General features: G+C 43.5%; 1 protein-coding gene across 2 annotated transcripts in view; it reads left to right on the top strand.

The window, feature by feature from the left end:
- The window catches only part of WASF3 (WASP family member 3), a 269443-nt gene that overhangs the window by 48043 nt on the left and 209130 nt on the right, over positions 1–12270 (top strand). The gene's annotated exons all lie outside the window — the stretch shown is intronic.

Raw genomic sequence — 12270 nt, 5'->3', positions numbered from 1 at the left:
GGTTGCAATCAATTACCCGCATTTGTGCAAGTATTTTGTAGTATAGTGTCCCATAGAATGTTGTTTCTGAAAGGTAAGGAAAGGGTTTCTGACAAATCTGTTGGGGTGTACTCATTTATGCTGAGCACTGTATATGTGTGTGTATGTGTATATTGTCAGGTAAGGTCAAGCCCCAAACAAGCAAGTTCAGTAGACATGAACAATATCACTTAGGTAACATGGAGCAAAGTTATTTTCTACCTCAGGATATTGAAAATTTATTTGAAATTAAAGGAATAAAAATGTCAACATTGAAATGTGCTTGGGGACATTTTAAATATATAAAAAAAACTAATTGCAATATACTAATAAAACTAATTGCAAAAATGCTTTTAGTAAAAGTCATTACTGTTTTTCAACAGCATACAAACACATGACGTAAGCGTCCCGTGCATAAGCATTCAAAAATGACACCTCAAAATCAGCAGTGGGTTGCATGACTCAAAGGACTAGTAATCCCGTGCATAAACATTGCGGACTGTATATAATGTGAAAATTTGTTGAAATAAATCACTTTCACTTTGAAATCCCACAATTGTCCGTATCATTGTCGCAGTCGAATGCCCCTTGTCAGAGTGCATCATTATCAGTTGTTCATTCAAAATTAACAGCTTTATTATTCCTTTTAAATAAACATATTAAAAGTTCCCATGCCTAGCAATGTAACATTTTTTAAAATATAATCTGCTTTTTAAATACAAATATATATAATTTACTTTAATAGAACCAAATGGTTGAAAACAATTAAGAAGACAAATTCTAAGCAATAGTGGGAACTCTATTGTTTTTATTTGCTTGTGCCTTTAGAAGAACTGAGCCTTTTCCGTGGCAATTGTGTATTGATTGTTTTATTGACAGTCTGGGTTGGCCTTTTAAGCATCATCTATTCTATTAATCTGTCTAGGAGACGGTTAACTAATTTGGTATGTGCTGTATTAAATATCTGCAATTAACTCTGATTTACTTTATTTAGGAATCATTATATTATCATTTTACATGTTGCTTTTCAATTAATATTCAAAATGTATTTTATTATATCCCATTTTAGAAAACTTGATTAACATAGTAATTGAATCTAGAAAAATTGAGGTTGAATAACTGATTGTAGTTTCTGTCCAAGTAGAATTATAGGGGTGCCATTGTATACTCCATTAAAATATATTAGAATTCAGACTTCATCATACCAAAGGTCACACCTCTTTGGTAAACTGAAATATGTATGTAATCTGAAAATACGTAAAGAGAAACCTGAGGGTGTCACAGTGGTTTGGTTTTAAAGAAAAGATAGTAAACCACTAACCTATTAGTTAAATCATTCATTTTTGTCTATTGACAGCATCCCAGCGTCCAGCACAGCGCTTTTATCCCATCGGATCTTCAGAAGTTTATACACCAAAGAATGAAACCTATGATCTGTTGTAATAGCTATATCTGTGACAGCACTGCAAAAAGATATAATCAATAACAAAGAGTGCACAGAAAAAGTAGTAGCCAAAACCACTCTACCAAACTAATCAAATGCACAAAACTGTCACACTGTAAATAATGGTTTGGCGGTTCATTATTTACAGTGTCTGACAGTTTTGTGAAATTGAACTATTTGCAAGTGCTGGAAAATATGTTGTATTTGATTTGTGTTTTTCAGCAGATTCACCAGGCATGATGTATCTGTGACAATAAATTAATTTTTTGCTGCAACTTCATTGATTGGTGCATACACTTCCCTTTAGGTCTGTGCTAAGATGCTGTGAGTACACAGAAAAGCCTGATTTTGCACTTCCAGTATAATTAACATATGTATGCGAATTGTTTATTTAAAGGGATGGTAAAGTCTAAATTAAACATTAATGATTCAGCTAGGGCATGTAATCTTAAACAACTTTCTAATTTACTTTTATTATCACATTTGCTTTATCTTGTTATTCTTAGTTGAAAGCTAAACCTAGGTAGGCTCATATGCTAATTTCTAAGCCCTTGAAGGCCGTCTCTTAAATGAATGCATTTGATATTTTTTCACAGCTAGAGGGTGTTAGTTCATGTGCTTCATATAGATAACATTGAGCTCACGCACGTGAAGTTATTTAAGAGTCAGCACTAATTGCCTGAAATGCAAGTCTGTCAAAAGATCTGAGAAAAGGAGACAGTCTGTAGAAGCTTTGGTACAAGGTAATTATAGTGGTAAAATGTATATTTCTATAACCGTGTTGGTTATGCAAAACTGGGGATTGGTAAATAAAGGGCTTATCTATCTTTTTAAACAATAACATTTTTGGTGTTTACTATCCTTTTAATACATCTTCGTGGTGTCCTTAGTGTGTTCTACATGTCTGTTGGAAATGTATTTGGTATGATAATGCTACTCAAGTTTAAAAGTCACATTTATGTTGGCAATTAAAACGAGAGTTTTCCATCTAAAGGGGAGGAGAGTCCACTGCTTCATTCATCACTTGTGGAAAATAAGAACCTGGCCACCAGGAGGAGGCAAAGACACCCCAGCCAAAGGCTTAAATACCTCCCCCACTTCCCTCATCCCCCAGTCATTCTTTGCCTTTCGTCACAGGAGGTTGGCAGAGAAGTGTCGGAATATTCGGAGTAGCCTCTTATGGAGGGTAGTACTCTTCGCAATGGGGGCTGGAGTTTTAAGTAGTCCTGTCAGCCTATCAGTGAGAGCATTGGTGAAAGTTAGAGTCCGGAGATGCAGGGGGAGTTCTCTTGCGAAACCCTCCCTACTTATATTAACAGCTCCTTAAGCAATCAGCGTTGACAAGTTTCGCTGCCTGCTTTTATTCTCAAGTCCATATCAGGAGCAATGCTACTAACCTGTCACACTTGAAGGGCCGTGTTCCTGTTCCACAGCGTTGACTCTTGGAAGATCGTTTTATATTTATATATATATATATATATATATATATATATATATATATATATTATATAATCAATGTAAATATTTGCATAGGAAATTAGTACATCTAGGCAAGTATCCCCGCTTGCTTTCCCCCAGAAATTCTTAATATACAATGTTTCCAATGCACAAAAGAATTGTGGGTACGATATGCAAATTAGATATGCAAATTCTCAGTTTTTTTGGCTTCAAAAATACTGTTTTGACACAGCGATCCTTTTAAACAGGAATATGACGGCAAACCAGAAATCACTCACTAGACAAGCCTGTTATAGACAGAATCACAGTGTGACTCCTTTTATCTGTATAGAATCTAGGGTAATACCCTTAGAAGGGGGTTATAGAACAGGGGGTATTTTAATAATCAGAATAATGTTCGTGTTTTTTGCTGCACTTGTGTGAGATGAGGCTCTGTCAGTGTGAAACAGTTAGAGAGAGATTGAGACTGGCTTTTTTGGCGCGTCCCTCGCTAAGTGAAGGGGCGGTCCTGCATGGCACTCCATGTGAACGGGTGTGGCCTCAGTAACTTCCTCTTTCTCGACCTGTGTTCGGAGAGACAAAAGCTGTTTCTGGTAGTCCGGATCATAGGAGGTGGTGAGTGCCCCGGCCATTGGGATATAAAGGTACCATTTAATCAATAATCAAGTCCATAATAAAAGTGAAAGCTATGTTGGAGGATACTCCTTTATCTAAACCTACTAACTGTGTGTATACTGTGAGGAGGTTCTGGTGGAACCGCCATTGCAACTCTGTTCCACATGTTATGACAATATTACTACTTCCAAAAAGAAGAAAGTATTTAGTACAACTGAGCCGTCCACCTCTTAGTGTTCTCCGTCCTGCGAGGACCGTTCCCTACAAGCATCTCCGATTACACAAGCAGTTCCCCGGGGCACTACTAACCCTCCTGTGGGAGGGGTCCTTTGGCCTCCAGATTTTGCTGATCAATTGCAGACGGCGGTCACTGCGGCTATAAATGCGATGCCTCGTCCTACTAAGCACAAGCAGAAGGTACGGCACAGCTATCTGTCTCAGGGGTCTTCGACTCCGCTGGATATCTCTGACAGATTATCCGCAGAGGACAATTCCGACTTCGGCTGCTTCTAGGCCTCCGTCCACGGAGGAACCAGATTTCAATTTTAAGATGGAGCATTTGCGTTTCCTGCTGAAGTGCTTGCTACGCTGGAGGTTCCAGAAACGAAGCTACCGGAGGAACCTTCGATCCCTAAATTGGATAGGGTTTACGACGAGGACAGGGTAGTGCCCCAGGCCTTCCCGGTTCCTATCAAAATGGCAAACATTATTAAAAATGAATGAAAGAAACTAGGTTCGTCCTTTTCTCCCTCATCTTCTTTTAAGAAGCTTTTCCCCGTTCAGGGGGTGCAGCTTGAACTGTGGGGAACTGTCACTAAGGTTGATGGTGCTATCTCCACGTTCGCTAAGAGAACGACCATTCCTCTTGAGGAAAGCTCCTCTTTTAAGGAACCCATGGATAAAAAGCTGGAGTCCATGTTGCGGAAGATGCTCCAACTGGCGGGGTTTGTTTTACAACTGGCGGCGGCTGTTGCTGTGGTGGCTGGGGCAGCTACCTATTAGTGTGACACACTATCAGCAATGGTCGAGGTGGAGACCCCCCTCGAGGAGATTTTGGATCGAATCAAAGCCTTAAGGGTAGCGCATTCGTTTATTTGTGATGCTAACATGCAGATTATTCGCCTGAATGCTAAGACGTCAGGATTTTCTGTTTTAGCTTGCAGGGCTCTGTGGCTAAAGTCATAGTCTGCAGACACGACATCTAAGTCTCTCTCTAGCTTTCCCTTCATTTCAGGGGGAAGGTTTTGTTTGGCCCAGGCCTGGATTCTTATATTTTCAGTCACAGGTGGTAAGGGCGCCTTCTTACCTCAAGATAAGAAAGCCAAACCTAAGGGATATACTTTTCGTCCCTTTTGTGCAGACAAGTCTCAGCACCAGCAGCCTTCCACAAAATCTGAGCAATCCAAGGGAGCTTGGAAGCCAGCAAACTCTTGGAATAAGTCCAAGTAGAACAAGAAGCCCACCGAGTCAGTCGTCATGAAGGGGCGGCCCCCAACCCGTCCTTGGACCAGGTAACGGTAAACTACCTATTTTTTGCGGGGGCCTGGAGGGAAGATGTTACAGACCGTTGGGTCCTGGAGGTCATCGCCCAGGGGTTCAGGATAGGTTTCAAATTGTATCCGCCCAGAGGCAGGTTCCTCCTGTCAAACATCTCTTTAAAACCAGAAAAGAGAGAAGCCTTCCTGGGATGTGTGAGGGTGCTCTCATCTCTCGGGGTAATCGTCTCAGTTCCTCATGCAGAAAGAGGCGGGGTTTGTTTTACAACTGGCGGCGGTAATCGTCTCAGTTCCTCATGCAGAAAGAGGTCTGGGGTATTATTCAAATCTTTTTGTGGTCCCGAAGAAGGAGGGCACGTTTCGTCCAAAGGCCCTAAACAAGTTTTTGTTAGTCCCATCGTTCAAGATGGGGACGATCAGGTCAATTCTGCCCCTGGTTCAAGAGGGGCAATTCATGACGACTATAGACCTGAAGGATGCTTACCTGCATGTTCCAATCCACAAGTAACATTTCAAGTTCCTAAGGTTTGCCTTCCTGGACCAGCACTTCCAGTTTGTGGCCCTTCTGTTTGGTTTGGCGACAGCCCCAAGAGTCTTTACAAAGGTTCTGAGAGCTCTTCTAGCAGTAGCGAGAGCCAGAGGAATTGCTGTGGCTCCTTTTCTGGATGATATCTTGGTCCAGGCTCCATCCTTCATTCTGGCGGAGGATCATTCGAAAGCTCTCCTACTCCCATGGGTGGAAGGTAAACGAAGGGATGAGTTCATTGGTCCCCAGCAACAGCGTGGAGTTTCTGGGTACAATAATAGATTCTTCTGCGATGAAGATATTCCCGACAGACCAGAGACGTTGCAAGCTGGCATCAAACGTTCTAACCCTGCAGACATCCTCCAGGACATCTGTGGCCAGGTGTATGGAGGTAATCCGCCTCATGGTATAGAGCATAGATGTCCTTCCATTTGCCAGGTTTCATCTCAGACCTCTGCAGCTGTACATGTTGAGACAATGGAACGGCGGCGATCATTCTGACTTGTCCCAATTTATCTCTGGACAGACCGGTGAAGGAGTCCCTGTCTTGGTGGACCCGACCAGGTCAGTTGTCCCAGGGGACTTCTTTCCTGAGACCATCCTGGGAGATTAACCACTAATGCAAGACTATCAGGTTGGGAAGCCGTTTGGGGTGCCAGAAAGGCACAAGGCAGATGAATTTGAGAGGAATCGAGCCTACCTATAAACATTCTGGAACTTCGAGCGATTTTTCAATGCTCTGAAGGTTTGGCCCCCTCTGGGGTCGTCCCAGTTCATCATATTCCAATCGGACAACATCACCTTGGTGGCTTATATAAACCACCAGGGGGGACGAGAAGCTCGCTAGTAATGAGGGAAGTATCTCGGATCCTGGAATGGGCAGAGACTCTAACAATTGTTCGCTCTCAGCGATCCACATTCCGGTTATGGACAACTGGTAAGTGGATTTTCTGAGCAGAGAGACGTTTCATCCAGGGGAATGGTCTCTCCACCCCGAGATGTTTGCAGAGATCTGCAGCAAATGGGGGACACCGGAAATAGATCTCATGGCGTCCAGACTCAGTTGCAAGCTAACCAGATACGGGTCGCGATCCAGGGATCCCCAAGCGGAACTGATAGACTCCTTGGCGGTACCCTGGAACTTCAACTTAATCTACATATTTCCACTGTTGCCTCTTCTACCTCGAGTAGTGGCCCGCATCAAGCAGAAGCAAGCTTTGGCTATTCCGATTGCTCCTTCGTGGCCGCGGAGGGCGTGGTTTGCGTATCTAGTAGCGATGTTGTCTTATCCTCCGTAGAAGTTACCTTGTCACAAGGACCTGCTAGTTCAAGGTCCTTTTCTTCATCAAAATCTCGATTCTCTGAGGCTGACTGCGTGGAGATTGATCTCCTAGTCCAGTGCTTTCCAAACTCTGTGCCATGACACATTAGTGTGTCAGCAGCAGTGTGTAGGTGTGTCCAAGCTTCAGCACAAACTTTATTTCTCCAACATAGGTGTGTCCGGTCCACGGCGTCATCCTTACTTGTGGGATATTCTCTTCCCCAACAGGAAATGGCAAAGAGCCCAGCAAAGCTGGTCACATGATCCCTCCTAGGCTCCGCCTACCCCAGTCATTCTCTTTGCCGTTGTACAGGCAACATCTCCACGGAGATGGCTTAGAGTTTTTTTAGTGTTTAACTGTAGTTTTTATTATTCAATCAAGAGTTTGTTATTTTAAAATAGTGCTGGTATGTACTATTTACTCAGAAACAGAAAAGAGATGAAGATTTCTGTTTGTATGAGGAAAATGATTTTAGCACCGTAACTAAAATCCATGGCTGTTCCACACAGGACTGTTGAGAGCAATTAACTTCAGTTGGGGGAACAGTGAGCAGTCTCTTGCTGCTTGAGGTATGACACATTCTAACAAGACGATGTAATGCTGGAAGCTGTCATTTTTCCCTATGGGATCCGGTAAGCCATGTTTATTACGATGGTAAATAAGGGCTTCACAAGGGCTTATTAAGATTGTAGACTTTTCTGGGCTAAATCGATTCAGTTTTAAAACATATTTAGCTTTGAGGAATCATTTTATCTGGGTATATTGATATTATAAATATCGGCAGGCACTGTATTAGACACCTTATTTCTCTGGGGCTTTCCCAAAGCATAAGCAGAGCCTCATTTTCGCGCCGGTGTGGCGCACTTGTTTTTGAGAGGCATGGCATGCAGTCGCATGTGAGAGGAGCTCTGATACTTAGAAAAGACTTTCTGAAGGCGTCATTTGGTATCGTATTCCCCTTTGGGTTTGGTTGGGTCTCAGCAAAGCAGATACCAGGGACTGTAAAGGGGTTAAAGTGTTAAAACGGCTCCGGTTCCGTTATTTTAGGGGTTAAAGCTTCCAAATTTGGTGTGCAATACTTTTAAGGCTTTAAGACACTGTGGTGAAAATTTGGTGAATTTTGTACAATTCCTTCATGTTTTTTCGCAATTGCAGTAATAAAGTGTGTTCAGTTTAAAATTTAAAGTGACAGTAACGGTTTTATTTTAAAACGTTTTTTGTACTTTATTATCAAGTTTATGCCTGTTTAACATGTCTGAACTACCAGATAGACTGTGTTCTGAATGTGGGGAAGCCAGAATTCCTGTTCATTTAAATAAATGTGATTTATGTGATAATGACAATGATGCCCAAGATGATTCCTCAAGTGAGGGGAGTAAGCATGGTACTGCATCATTCCCTCCTTCGTCTACACGAGTCTTGCCCACTCAGGAGGCCCCTAGTACATCTAGCGCGCCAATACTCCTTACTATGCAACAATTAACGGCTGTAATGGATAATTCTGTCAAAAACATTTTAGCCAAAATGAACCCTTGTCAGCGTAAGCGTGGCTGCTCTGTTTTAGTTACTGAAGAGCATGACGACGCTGATATTAATATCTCTGAAGGGCCCCTAACTCAATCTGAGGGGGCCAGGGAGGTTTTGTCTGAGGGAGAAATTACTGATTCAGGGAACATTTCTCAACAGGCTGAACCTGATGTAATTGCATTTAAATTTAAGTTGGAACATCTCCGCATTCTGCTTAAGGAGGTATTATCCACTCTGGATGATTGTGAAAAGTTGGTCATCCCAGAGAAACTATGTAAAATGGACAAGTTCCTAGAGGTGCCGGAGCTCCCAGAAGCTTTTCCTATACCCAAGCGGGTGGCGGACATTGTTAATAAAGAATGGGAAAGGCCCGGTATTCCTTTCGTCCCTCCCCCCATATTTAAAAAATTGTTTCCTATGGTCGACCCCAGAAAGGACTTATGGCAGACAGTCCCCAAGGTCGAGGGAGCGGTTTCTACTTTAAACAAACGCACCACTATACCCATAGAGGATAGTTGCGCTTTCAAAGATCCTATGGATAAAAAATTAGAAGGTTTGCTTAAAAAGATGTTTGTTCAGCAGGGTTACCTTCTACAACCAATTTCATGCATTGTCCCTGTCACTACAGCCGCGTGTTTCTGGTTTGATGAGCTGATAAAGGCGCTCGATAGTGATTCTCCTCCTTATGAGGAGATTATGGACAGAATCAATGCTCTCAAATTGGCTAATTCTTTCACCCTAGACGCCACTTTGCAATTGGCTAGGTTAGCGGCTAAGAATTCTGGGTTTGTATTGTGGCGCGCAGAGCGCTTTGGTTGAAATCTTGGTCGGCTGATGCGTCTTCCAAGAACAAGCTACTAAACACTCCTTTCAAGGGGAAAACGCTGTTTGGCCCTGACTTGAAAGAGATTATCTCGGATATCACTGGGGGTAAGGGCCACGCCCTTCCTCAGGATCGGCCTTTCAAGGCGAAAAATAGACCTAATTTTCGTCCCTTTCGTAAAAACGGACCAGCCCAAAGTGCTACGTCCTCTAAGCAAGAGGGTAATACTTCTCAAGCCAAGCCAGCTTGGAGACCAATGCAAGGCTGGAACAAGGGAAAGCAGGCCAAGAAACCTGCCACTGCTACCAAGACAGCATGAAATATTGGCCCCCGATCCGGGACCGGATCTGGTGGGGGGCAGACTCTCTCTCTTCGCTCAGGCTTGGGCAAGAGATGTTCTGGATCCTTGGGCGCTAGAAATAGTCTCCCAGGGTTATCTTCTGGAATTCAAGGGACTTCCCCCAAGGGGAAGGTTCCACAGGTCTCAGTTGTCTTCAGACCACATAAAAAGACAGGCGTTCTTACATTGTGTAGAAGACCTGTTAAAAATGGGAGTGATTCATCCTGTTCCACTAAGAGAACAAGGGATGGGGTTCTACTCCAATCTGTTCATAGTTCCCAAAAAAGAGGGAACGTTCAGACCAATCTTAGATCTCAAGATCTTAAACAAGTTTCTCAAGGTTCCATCTTTCAAGATGGAAACCATTCGAACTATTCTTCCTTCCATCCAGGAGGGTCAATTCATGACCACGGTGGATTTAAAGGATGCGTATCTACATATTCCTATCCACAAGGAACATCATCGGTTCCTAAGGTTCGCATTCCTGGACAAACATTACCAGTTCGTGGCGCTTCCTTTCGGATTAGCCACTGCTCCAAGGATTTTCACAAAGGTACTAGGGTCCCTTCTAGCGGTGCTAAGACCAAGGGGCATTGCAGTAGTACCTTACCTGGACGACATTCTGATTCAAGCGTCGTCCCTTCCTCAAGCAAAGGCTCACACGGACATTGTCCTGGCCTTTCTCAGATCTCACGGCTGGAAAGTGAACGTGGAAAAGAGTTCTCTATCTCCGTCAACAAGGGTTCCCTTCTTGGGAACAATTATAGACTCCTTAGAAATGAGGATCTTTCTAACAGAGGCCAGAAAAACAAAACTTCTAGACTCTTGTCGGATACTTCATTCCGTTCCTCTTCCTTCCATAGCTCAGTGCATGGAAGTGATCGGGTTGATGGTGGCGGCAATGGACATAGTTCCTTTTGCGCGCATTCATCTAAGACCATTACAACTGTGCATGCTCAGTCAGTGGAATGGGGACTATACAGACTTGTCTCCGAAGATACAAGTAAATCAGAGGACCAGAGACTCACTCCGTTGGTGGCTGTCCCTGGACAATCTGTCTCAAGGGATGACGTTCCGCAGACCAGAGTGGGTCATTGTCACGACCGACGCCAGTCTGATGGGCTGGGGCGCGGTCTGGGGATCCCTGAAAGCTCAGGGTCTTTGGTCTCGGGAAGAATCTCTTCTACCGATAAATATTCTGGAACTGAGAGCGATATTCAATGCTCTCAAGGCCTGGCCTCGGCTAGCGAGGACCAAGTTCATACGGTTTCAATCAGACAACATGACAACTGTTGCGTACATCAACCATCAGGGGGGAACAAGGAGTTCCCTAGCGATGGCAGAAGTGACCAAAATCATTCTATGGGCGGAGTCTCACTCCTGCCACCTGTCTGCTATCCACATCCCAGGAGTGGAAAATTGGGAAGCGGATTTTCTGAGTCGTCAGACATTGCATCCGGGGGAGTGGGAACTCCATCCGGAAATCTTTGCCCAAGTCACTCACCTGTGGGGCATTCCAGACATGGATCTGATGGCCTCTCGTCAGAACTTCAAAGTTCCTTGCTACGGGGCCAGATCCAGGGATCCCAAGGCGGCTCTAGTGGATGCACTAGTAGCACCTTGGACCTTCAAACTAGCTTATGTGTTCCCGCCATTTCCTCTCATCCCCAGGCTGGTAGCCAGGATCAATCAGGAGAGGGCGTCGGTGATCTTAATAGCTCCTGCGTGGCCACGCAGGACTTGGTATGCAGATCTGGTGAATATGTCATCGGCTCCACCTTGGAAGCTACCTTTGAGACGAGACCTTCTTGTTCAGGGTCCGTTCGAACATCCGAATCTGGTTTCGCTCCAGCTGACTGCTTGGAGATTGAACGCTTGATTTTATCGAAGCGAGGATTCTCAGATTCTGTTATCGATACTCTTGTTCAGGCCAGAAAGCCTGTAACTAGAAAGATTTACCACAAAATTTGGAAAAAATATATCTGTTGGTGTGAATCTAAAGGATTCCCTTGGGACAAGGTTAAGATTCCTAGGATTCTATCCTTCCTTCAAGAAGGATTGGAAAAAGGATTATCTGCAAGTTCCCTGAAGGGACAGATTTCTGCCTTGTCGGTATTACTTCACAAAAAGCTGGCAGCTGTGCCAGATGTTCAAGCCTTTGTTCAGGCTCTGGTTAGAATCAAGCCTGTTTACAAACCTTTGACTCCTCCTTGGAGTCTCAATTTAGTTCTTTCAGTTCTTCAGGGGGTTCCGTTTGAACCCTTACATTCCGTTGATATTAAGTTATTATCTTGGAAAGTTTTGTTTTTAGTTGCGATTTCTTCTGCTAGAAGAGTCTCAGAATTATCTGCTCTGCAGTGTTCTCCTCCTTATCTGGTGTTCCATGCAGATAAGGTGGTTTTACGTACTAAACCTGGTTTTCTTCCAAAAGTTGTTTCTAACAAAAACATTAACCAGGAGATTATCGTACCTTCTCTGTGTCCAAAACCAGTTTCAAAGAAGGAACGTTTGTTGCACAATTTGGATGTTGTTCGCGCTCTAAAATTCTATTTAGATGCTACAAAGGATTTTAGACAAACATCTTCCTTGTTTGTTGTTTATTCAGGTAAAAGGAGAGGTCAAAAAGCAACTTCTACCTCTCTCTCTTTTTGGATTAAAAGCATCATCAGATTGGCTTACGAGACTGCCGGACGGCAGCCTC

Source organism: Bombina bombina, chromosome 3, assembly GCF_027579735.1.
Source record: "Bombina bombina isolate aBomBom1 chromosome 3, aBomBom1.pri, whole genome shotgun sequence".
Classification (NCBI taxonomy): domain Eukaryota; kingdom Metazoa; phylum Chordata; class Amphibia; order Anura; family Bombinatoridae; genus Bombina; species Bombina bombina.
The sequence above is the reverse complement of the archived record's forward strand: the minus strand, read 5'-3'. Positions and strand labels throughout refer to the sequence as shown.